This window comes from Sinocyclocheilus grahami, unplaced genomic scaffold (genome assembly GCF_001515645.1).
Source record: "Sinocyclocheilus grahami isolate Dianchi unplaced genomic scaffold, SAMN03320097.WGS_v1.1 scaffold276.1, whole genome shotgun sequence".
NCBI classification, from domain to species: Eukaryota; Metazoa; Chordata; class Actinopteri; order Cypriniformes; family Cyprinidae; genus Sinocyclocheilus; species Sinocyclocheilus grahami.
The window spans coordinates 1,025,141-1,034,142 of NW_015505455.1; the positions used below are offsets into that span (position 1 = coordinate 1,025,141).

Genomic DNA, 9,002 nt, shown 5'->3' on the forward strand with positions numbered 1-9,002 from the left:
TCATTTCTTCAGTGTTGTCACATGAAAAGATATAATAAAATATTTACAAAAATGTGAGGGGTGTACTCATTTCTGTGAGATACTGTGTATATATATATATATATATATATATATATATATAAATAAATGTATAAATATACACAATATATTGGTACTACACCTTTGCCTAAAAGTGAATCTTTCAACACACATCTTTAAACACTTTAAAATTTATTTTTAGTTTTTAAGCAAATGCCAATATATACATCTAATTTTTATAGTTGTACATTGTAATGTTGTGTTGCCTGAATTGGTTCTGATTGATTTTGGTTCTCAGTATTTTATTTTTAAATTCATTTAGACAATATAACAGTATAAAATGTTAATATCGACCATTTATTGGTTAAATCATTATAAGCTTTTGAATATCAGCCAGAATTTTAGTAACAGTCCATCTCGAATAAGAACATATAGGAATATAAAGGGGTCTATGGTTCTCACCTCACCATATCTCTGAGCACCACCATCTCACTCTCATTCACTAGATCGGTTTTATTGATGATGGCCAGATCAGCAAGAGCTATCTGCCTAAAAACAGAGAGCAGAATTCAGCACCATTCACAATCACCTGATAAATGCTGCCCATCTTTCCTACATGTGTATGGAACAAAGGCAGACGACACCTCAGAGGGTTGCATATGGATTATTCGTCATAAAAAGCAAATCACTTCTTTGTGCATCTACAGTTGCTGTACGCAAGTATGTGTGATTACAGTCGTACTATACATCAATAGAACAATACAGTATGAGAACAACTCATCCCATTCTCTCTCTCTTTTGTCACTCTCTTTATTGCTCAGTGTTCAATGTCCCACTCTCCCTTTGTAACTAAATGTGTGTGTGAGAGTAAGTATGTAAACACACTTTGCTGTGTTTCATCCATCCCCCTGCCTGTTGTCGAGTCATGTGTGGGTGGCATAGTTCGTGCCATACTCAAAAGGCGCCACCATTTTGCGTGGTAGGAAAACATAAACAGAGAGCAGAAGCGGTTTTTATGACTTCTGACACTTGTGAGCATTCCGACATGCCTCCGAACCCCAACAAAAACACCCTGACTGCTGCAGGAGAGGGGAAAGGAGCTGGGCTGGAATCGGATATGTTTTTGCACAAACATTCGCGTCAGCTGTCATGTTTAATAGAGATAACAGTCATGAATAGAATTTCAAAAGACCCCACAAGAGGTGCTCATAAAAATGTTGGTGATTGGACAATTTGACTTTTGGATTCTTGTGTTACTAAGATTCTATCTTCTTGTCTTGTATTTTTAACACCATATTTTTATATTAATGAATCAAATAAGAGTTTACCTTTCAGCTTCATTAATAAGACCCTCTGGCTTCTCTTCTATTAGATGCTAAAAGACAAATAGGAAATGACAATGATTACATAACACAAAATAACTATTAAAACAAACCTTATTAAAACATACAAGGTTTACATTTCATTTTGATGATATTTCAGGGATGCATAAATATATAATAAAAACAAACAAACAAACAAACAAACAATTATTTTAATAACATTGTTAAATGTAATCTTTAGGACATTTCAAAATTAATATTTTTTTTTCACAGTGTACATTATAATGTTGTGATGTTTGAATTTACTTTTGCATTTTATTTTAAAATAAATTAAAAAAAAAGATTATTTTAAATTGTATGGAATTTTAATATCAGAAAAGTATTGGTTATCACCATAATAAAACAAATTAACAAAATAATGATCAAAAATGGTTTTAGTGTTTTATTTTAAATTCATTTAAAGAAATTAGTATGGAATTTTAATACAAAAATGTATCATTATTGGTATAATTTTAGTAATCAAAACAATAATAAAAAAAAAATAAAATCACTATTATATTTATCATCTTAAACAGAAAAGTACAAATACAAATGGTTTGTTACGTCTTCAGATGAAGCAATATAGCTTGATGTACTTTCATGCCTAAGACCTCTTTAACCATGATATAATTGCATTGAGTAGTTTATTGCTTTTACAACGTAAAAAAGTAAATTTGTCAATTTGCAAAAAATAGATAACTTTATATATAATATTTATCAGAACAAATAATTCTTCAGACAAAATAGGTAAAATCATTTATTAGACTAAGAGTAAGCGGTTTATGGTTGCAAAGCACTACAGCAAGCCAAAGCATTCAAAGAATCCAAAGAATTCAAGCGATATTCAGTCACAGGTGTGTGTGTTGTGTATATTAGCTATTTTATGGCAGCAATGAATGTGGCTCATCCATCCAGAATTTAGAGTCTGGACTTTATCATTTATAAGATCTAATAGAACGATAAGAACATTTCAAATCTCATTAGGCTCTGTATACTTCTGCACTTGTTCTGTCCAGCTTCCTTCCTGAAAATACATCTTTCACATCGGTGCAGATGAGCACACTGACATCTTTACGATTACAAGATGCAAACTCACTAAAAGAAATCCAATTTCCAGGATATTTTAACTTCTGAACAGTTTGCTTATTGAAAACAATCCAATTTATTTTCCTGTGTGTATTGCCAGTCATCTCTGCTGACTGGCGAGGAGGCATGTCTCATTGTCTGTGTTCAATATGTAATAACATTGAGCTCTGGGAGCGATACAAGCCTCATCATCTGTCTGCACAAGTTTCAAACCAACTGGCAGAGATCAAGGCACACGAGGGCACCTGATGGGCATGTCTGTGCAAGTCAAACCCCTCACCTGACCCGAAGTATCTCTTGTATGGGTGAATATATTAGGTGACAATGAAAGAGCAGGACAAAGGGTGACAGGCCCATTAGAGTGATTTGCCTGGATATCTATTATTTCTTCAGTTTCTATCAAGCCCTCCCCTGTCTTCACCTCAACAGGCGCTCACAGAACCCCAGAGGGCGGCAGTGCCGAGGTGCCACCTCTGCAATAAAAAGACTGACACCACTAAATTGCAGCCTATTATCCAGGTGTCAGTACCACTGTCCTGCTCCCAGCCTGAAGTGTGAAAAGGAACGGCAAGGGGGGAGATATTTCAGTGGGACACGATACTTGAAGACTAATATAAAATATAAGAATTTTCTGTAAAGACCAAGTAAATGTAATGTCTTCAATTAACATGGACCCCACTTTGTGTTTGTTTATCATTTTTCCATGTAAAGCATTATATATAACAGTCTGCTTCTTTAATTAATACAAGGCCAAAACATTTAATAACTCTACAATTTAAAATACAAAATAAGTTTTAAATGTAAAACATTATAATAGTAAAATAAAAAAAAATAAAATTCTATTAAATGTTTTATAATTTATTATTTTATCAGGATCATTTAAATATCTTTGATGTGTTTAATTTATTATGAATATTATTTAACTTACGATATATATTATTCCTATTCATTTCACATTTCATATTTAATTATTTTTCTATTAATTTTTATAATAAATTTTTTTTCCGGCTCACTTTTATGTTTATTAAAATAGAATTTATGAAAACATTTTATATTTATTCATTTATAAATTATTATTTAACAATTAAATTATTTAAAAATCACTTTTGTTCAATTAAATCCCTGTACTGAAGAAGAAAAAAAATCGAATAAACTCTTAAATAATCTACTAAATTATCAGTTTCCATAAGTAATTTTGTCTGTGGTTTGACAGAATGGAGCAGCAACTTACCTGCATCCCATATTTAGCATCTATAACTGTGACAATACCTATGTAGGAGATGAGGACACTGAATTATACTGACAGGTAAACCATCAATGACTTCATCTGAGGCAGTATTTATTAGTTTAGGTTCTCACCGTCCAGATAGACATCACTCCCTAATTCTGCATCAACCCAAAACATGGAAGCAACAGCTCCTGGTTTGGAAAACATATATAAATTAATTGTACAAAATTACACACAGACACGCACATAAAATCTAAATAATTATAATTATTTCTCTATTTACTGTAAAATATACAAATGGGAAATCACTTAATTAAATTACCATTGTAATAAAAATATATATTTTTTAATATAAAAAAATGATGTAAAGTATAATTTCATGGCACTCACCACTGGAAGGTTTAGCAATAACATAATTTAATTATATTCTATGCTTCAGTGTAGCATTTTATTAGGTTTTGCAGTGTTACTGGACACTTTTTGCCTTAAAACTCTTTAGTAAAAAAACTTAAATGGGTTATGGGTGTAGGTATGTGCTTTAAAATGCATAACTAAATTTTACGGGTGGCTTAAAATTTTTCAAGTTACAAGATACATTTGGATTGTTTCCATGCTTTCCAACTTAACTTGTAAAATTTATTTCATAGTTTCATGTTACAATTTGAGGCCATCTTGTTCACATAATGGAGTTTTGTCAAACTGTCAGGGTAGAATAAGAAAGCATGATGAATATTTGATAGAAGTGTAATGAAGGCAATGTTCTTGAAAGACATCAGATACATAACCCATTCAGCCCACAAGCATCTTCTGAAGAAGGGGAGGGGCTTATCCCCCTGAGGCTCCTAGGAGTGACAGGCCTGTCTCAGCCAATGACAGTGAAGAGGGGCTTGTGTCTGAGCTCTGAGGGCCCTGCACGGCACTGGCCCTTGACACCTGTCACTCATGTACACAGATTGGCTGCAGTGATGCTGCTGATTCTCCTGCCTTTCCATTGATCTCTGTTTCACTTTCAATTGCTTTAGTGCTTTTTGCTATGTAGGTGAAAACTCCTTCTTCACAAAGATGTCTAAATTGTCTTGCAATGTAAAAAAAAAACTTCTATACAAAAGATAACGGATTACAACTTTTGAGCAAGATGGCCAATGGATGCATTAGCTACCATAATAAAGAGATTTGGTAGGTTACGAAGATGTATCTCTTGGTTGCTATGTAGGTGAAAACTCCTTCTTCACAAAGATGTCTAAATTGTCTTGCAATGTAAAAAAAAAAACTTCTATACAAAAGATAACGGATTACAACTTTTGAGCAAGATGGCCAATGGATGCATTAGCTACCATAATAAAGAGATTTGGTAGGTTACGAAGATGTATCTCTTGGTGCACATGAAATACAGTACCTGGATCTGCCAATCCAGTTGTCTCTAGAAGGATGTAGTCAAACTTTCCTTTCTTCTCCATTAGATTTTCAATAGCTTTTAAACCATTGTCTCTGTAAAAGACATGGGTGATAATGTATTATCTGACATAATTCAATATATGCAAGTATACACTAGTTTGGGATTTGTAAAAAGTCTCTTATGCTCACCAAGGCTGCATTTATTTGATCAAAAAAATATAGTAAAACAGTAATATTGTGAAATGCTGTTACAATTTAAAATAACTGTTTTCTTTTTGAATATACTTTAAAAATGTAATTTATTACTGTGATTTTCAGCATCATTACTCCAGTCTTCAGTGTCACATGATCCTTCAGAAATCATTCTAATATGCTGATGCAATGCTTAAGAAACATTTCCTATTATTATTATAAAGGTTGAAAATAGTTGTGCTGCTTAATATTTTTGTTGAAACTATGATCATGTTTTTTTTCAGGATTCTTTGATGAAAAAAGTAAAAAAGAACAGCATTTATTTGAGATATAAATCTTTTGTAACATTAAAAGTCTTTGTCAAATTGATTATTATTATTATTAAAAAATCTATTTAATGTTTCCTTGCTGAATAAAAACATGAATTTCTTTCCAATTTTTTGAACAGTTGTGTTCGTGTTATTTATCACGCAGCAGTAGTTATAATGTTTTTAATAATCCCATATAAATAATTAGTACTTAGAAACAATTAAATTAATAAAACAAGGACAACAGCTATTTAGTCATTGGAATGTAATGGCAAGCAGAAATAGTGGGTTTCTTAAAAAGAGCAAAAATAGTTCTGTGGTCCAGATGGAACTATATTTATTCGTCATACACTCTTAAAAATAAAGGTGCTTCACGATGCCATAGAAGAACCTTTTTGTCTAAATGGTTCCATAAAGAACCTTTAACATCTGAAGAACCTTTCTGTTTCACAAAAGGTTCTTCGTGGCGAAAGAAGGTTCTTCAGATTATAAAAAGGTAAGAAAGAGATGGTTCTTTAAAGAACCTTTGACTGAATGGTTCTTTGTGGAACCAAAAATGGTTCTTCTATGGCATCGCTTGAAGAACCTTTTGAAGCACCTTTATTTTTAAGAGTGTAATACTTCAAACTACAACAGACAGACATTCATATACTTTATAATTTTGTCCTAGGGGTGGGCGATATGACCAAAATCTTATTTCACGGTATGAGAAATTTTATTTCACGATAACGATATGTACCTCGATATAGTGATTTTTAATTTTATTTTTGTTATTAAAATGATAAAAAATAAGCAAATTACAAGCACAACATATCTGACCATTCAAGCACAATAACACACGAAAGAGATCTGTTTTCGCATCGCATGCTGTCGAGAGAGGGACTTTCAGTGCATGCGCTTCGGCTGTGTGTCAGTCAGAGCATGTGAGCGAAGCGCTACGTTTTCCGCTCTATGGACGTGCGCTCCGCTCAGTCGCTCTAACTGCCCGAGCAAGCGCTCCGTTAATATTCCGCTCACGCTCAACGTGAACCAATTCCCGCTCAGATCCCGCTCCGACATAAAATTTCTCTGGTAGGCCTAATTGTTTAATGTTTGTAACGAAATTCTTGGATTATTGTCTAAAATTAAGCATGCTGATAAATAGCAATTATCATGTTTCAGAGCGAAATTCTTACATTCTTCTTAATTTTATTAATTGTAATATATTAATTAAATTTTATTAAATATATGAATCTAATCTTAGCAAACCTACCTAAAATGCAAAAAGCTCACATGCTCTGGTGTCAGTCAGCGCGAGCACCGCATTGAGCTCGTTTTCACTGCTTATTGCACTTAATAACTCTACCAAGTGCGTCCCACTCTTTATTTTCACATTCATGCATGTTTCCTTAGCACTCAAAAGGTGTATAACGTTTAAGCAGTACTATGTTACGCAGACATATTTGCATATCGCAGAATACACAATATAGCAAAATCTCTAACAATAGACACTTTATTTCGTGGTAACGATATATACTGTCATACCGCCCAGCAGTGACGGCGCTACACCGGGTCTAGGGGGGTTATAGCTCCGTCAGAATTTTTAATAGCCCCGGTTTACCCCCTTTCTTTATGAAGCAACTCTGACGTCATCAATATCATTTATTTTCTTAGCACCCCCACATATTGGTCTAGCCCCCCCTTAGCACCGGTAGAGAAAAAATGCTGGCGCCGTGCCTGCCGCCCAGCCCTATTTTGTCCTAGTATTTAGTAGTAGTCTGAACAACCTTACTTCACAGAGCAGCACAGGCAGCCGTTCCTCAGCTCCAGCCACTCCTCATACAGCTCTCCTGCCTGACTGACAGCTAAAGACTTCTCCAGAGCACTGCCTGCGGGACAGGACAGCACAGCACAGGCTCAACCTCTCAGTAGCAGCCCAATATTGCAGTCTCCAGTTAGGTCATTTATAATCTCTGCACTTTTGATCAAAATGTATCTTCAACATGCTATAACATACTTCATCTTTCTCTGGTGCAGTCTTCCCAGTTTTTGCCAATGCTCTATTTAATTATTGCGCTTAGACTTGAAGTTACAGTTCCTAGTGAAAAGTTATGTGAATCGTGTTTAAACCTGCTGTTTAACATTTCAAGCTGTATTTAATAACTTAATATACAAAAATAAATAAATAAATAAAAGAAAGCATAAAGCCAAATATGGTGACAATTATTAAAAAATATATGCCCCGATTTATATAGACTAGAACACCTGCTAGCAAACATTTCACGTACCAAACACTTTATGTACACAAAGAACCCGCAGTATTTTCTGTAATATATAGAAAATATAATTTCTAAAAAATAATAATAATATACTTTATTTTTACTTAACACATTTAAAAAAATGAAAACGTAAACTAAAACAATTTAAAATATCGTATCGTATAAAATAAAAACGAACTCAAAATATTAAGAAATCATTAATAAATGCTGTAACGTTATATAAAATATACTAAAATAGTATTGTTGGAGCGCAATTCATGACCGACAGGGGTCGCAGCTGTCCTATTTCACAACTCTGTTGACTAGATTTCATTTCATTCAGCAAATTGACCAAGTGTGGAAAGCAGCTTATTTACCACATACCACAATAACAACATAAACATAATGTTAGCAATCATATTTTATCAAACATATGTCGATAAAAGATATCCAGGCTTGTTTTTTCGCATCTTAACGTAAACCGGTATTTTTGTTTATATCTAACGTTATCTGTCGTCACCCGTTTAACCCCATTTGTTTAAGTAAACCCACCCTTAATCTCCATAACATCGTTTAGTCTCTCTCTCTCTCTCTCTCTCTCTCTCTCCCTCGTTTAAATCCACTCTGTGTGGGTTAATCTCCATAACATCGTTTAGTCTCTCTCTCTCTCTCTCTCTCTCTCTCTCCCTCGTTTAAATCCACTCTGTGTGGGTTAATCTCCATAACATCGTTTAGTCTCTCTCTCTCTCTCTCTCTCTCTCTCTCCCTCGTTTAAATCCACTCTGTGTGGGTTAATCTCCATAACATCGTTTAGTCTCTCTCTCTCTCTCTCTCTCTCTCTCTCCCTCGTTTAAATCCACTCTGTGTGGGTTAATCTCCATAACATCGTTTAGTCTCTCTCTCTCTCTCTCTCTCTCTCTCTCCCTCGTTTAAATCCACTCTGTGTGGGTTAATCTCCATAACATCGTTTAGTCTCTCTCTCTCTCTCTCTCTCTCTCTCTCCCTCGTTTAAATCCACTCTGTGTGGGTTAATCTCCATAACATCGTTTAGTCTCTCTCTCTCTCTCTCTCTCTCTCTCTCCCTCGTTTAAATCCACTCTGTGTGGGTTAATCTCCATAACATCGTTTAGTCTCTCTCTCTCTCTCTCTCTCTCTCTCTCCCTCGTTTAAATCCACT

General features: G+C 34.2%; 1 pseudogene; it reads right to left on the reverse strand.

Annotated features, from left to right (window-relative positions):
• Nucleotides 1-8,390, reverse strand: part of LOC107600028 (COBW domain-containing protein 2-like) — a 12,933-nt pseudogene extending 4,543 nt beyond the window's left edge.
• Nucleotides 8,391-9,002: the final 612 nt, after the last annotated feature.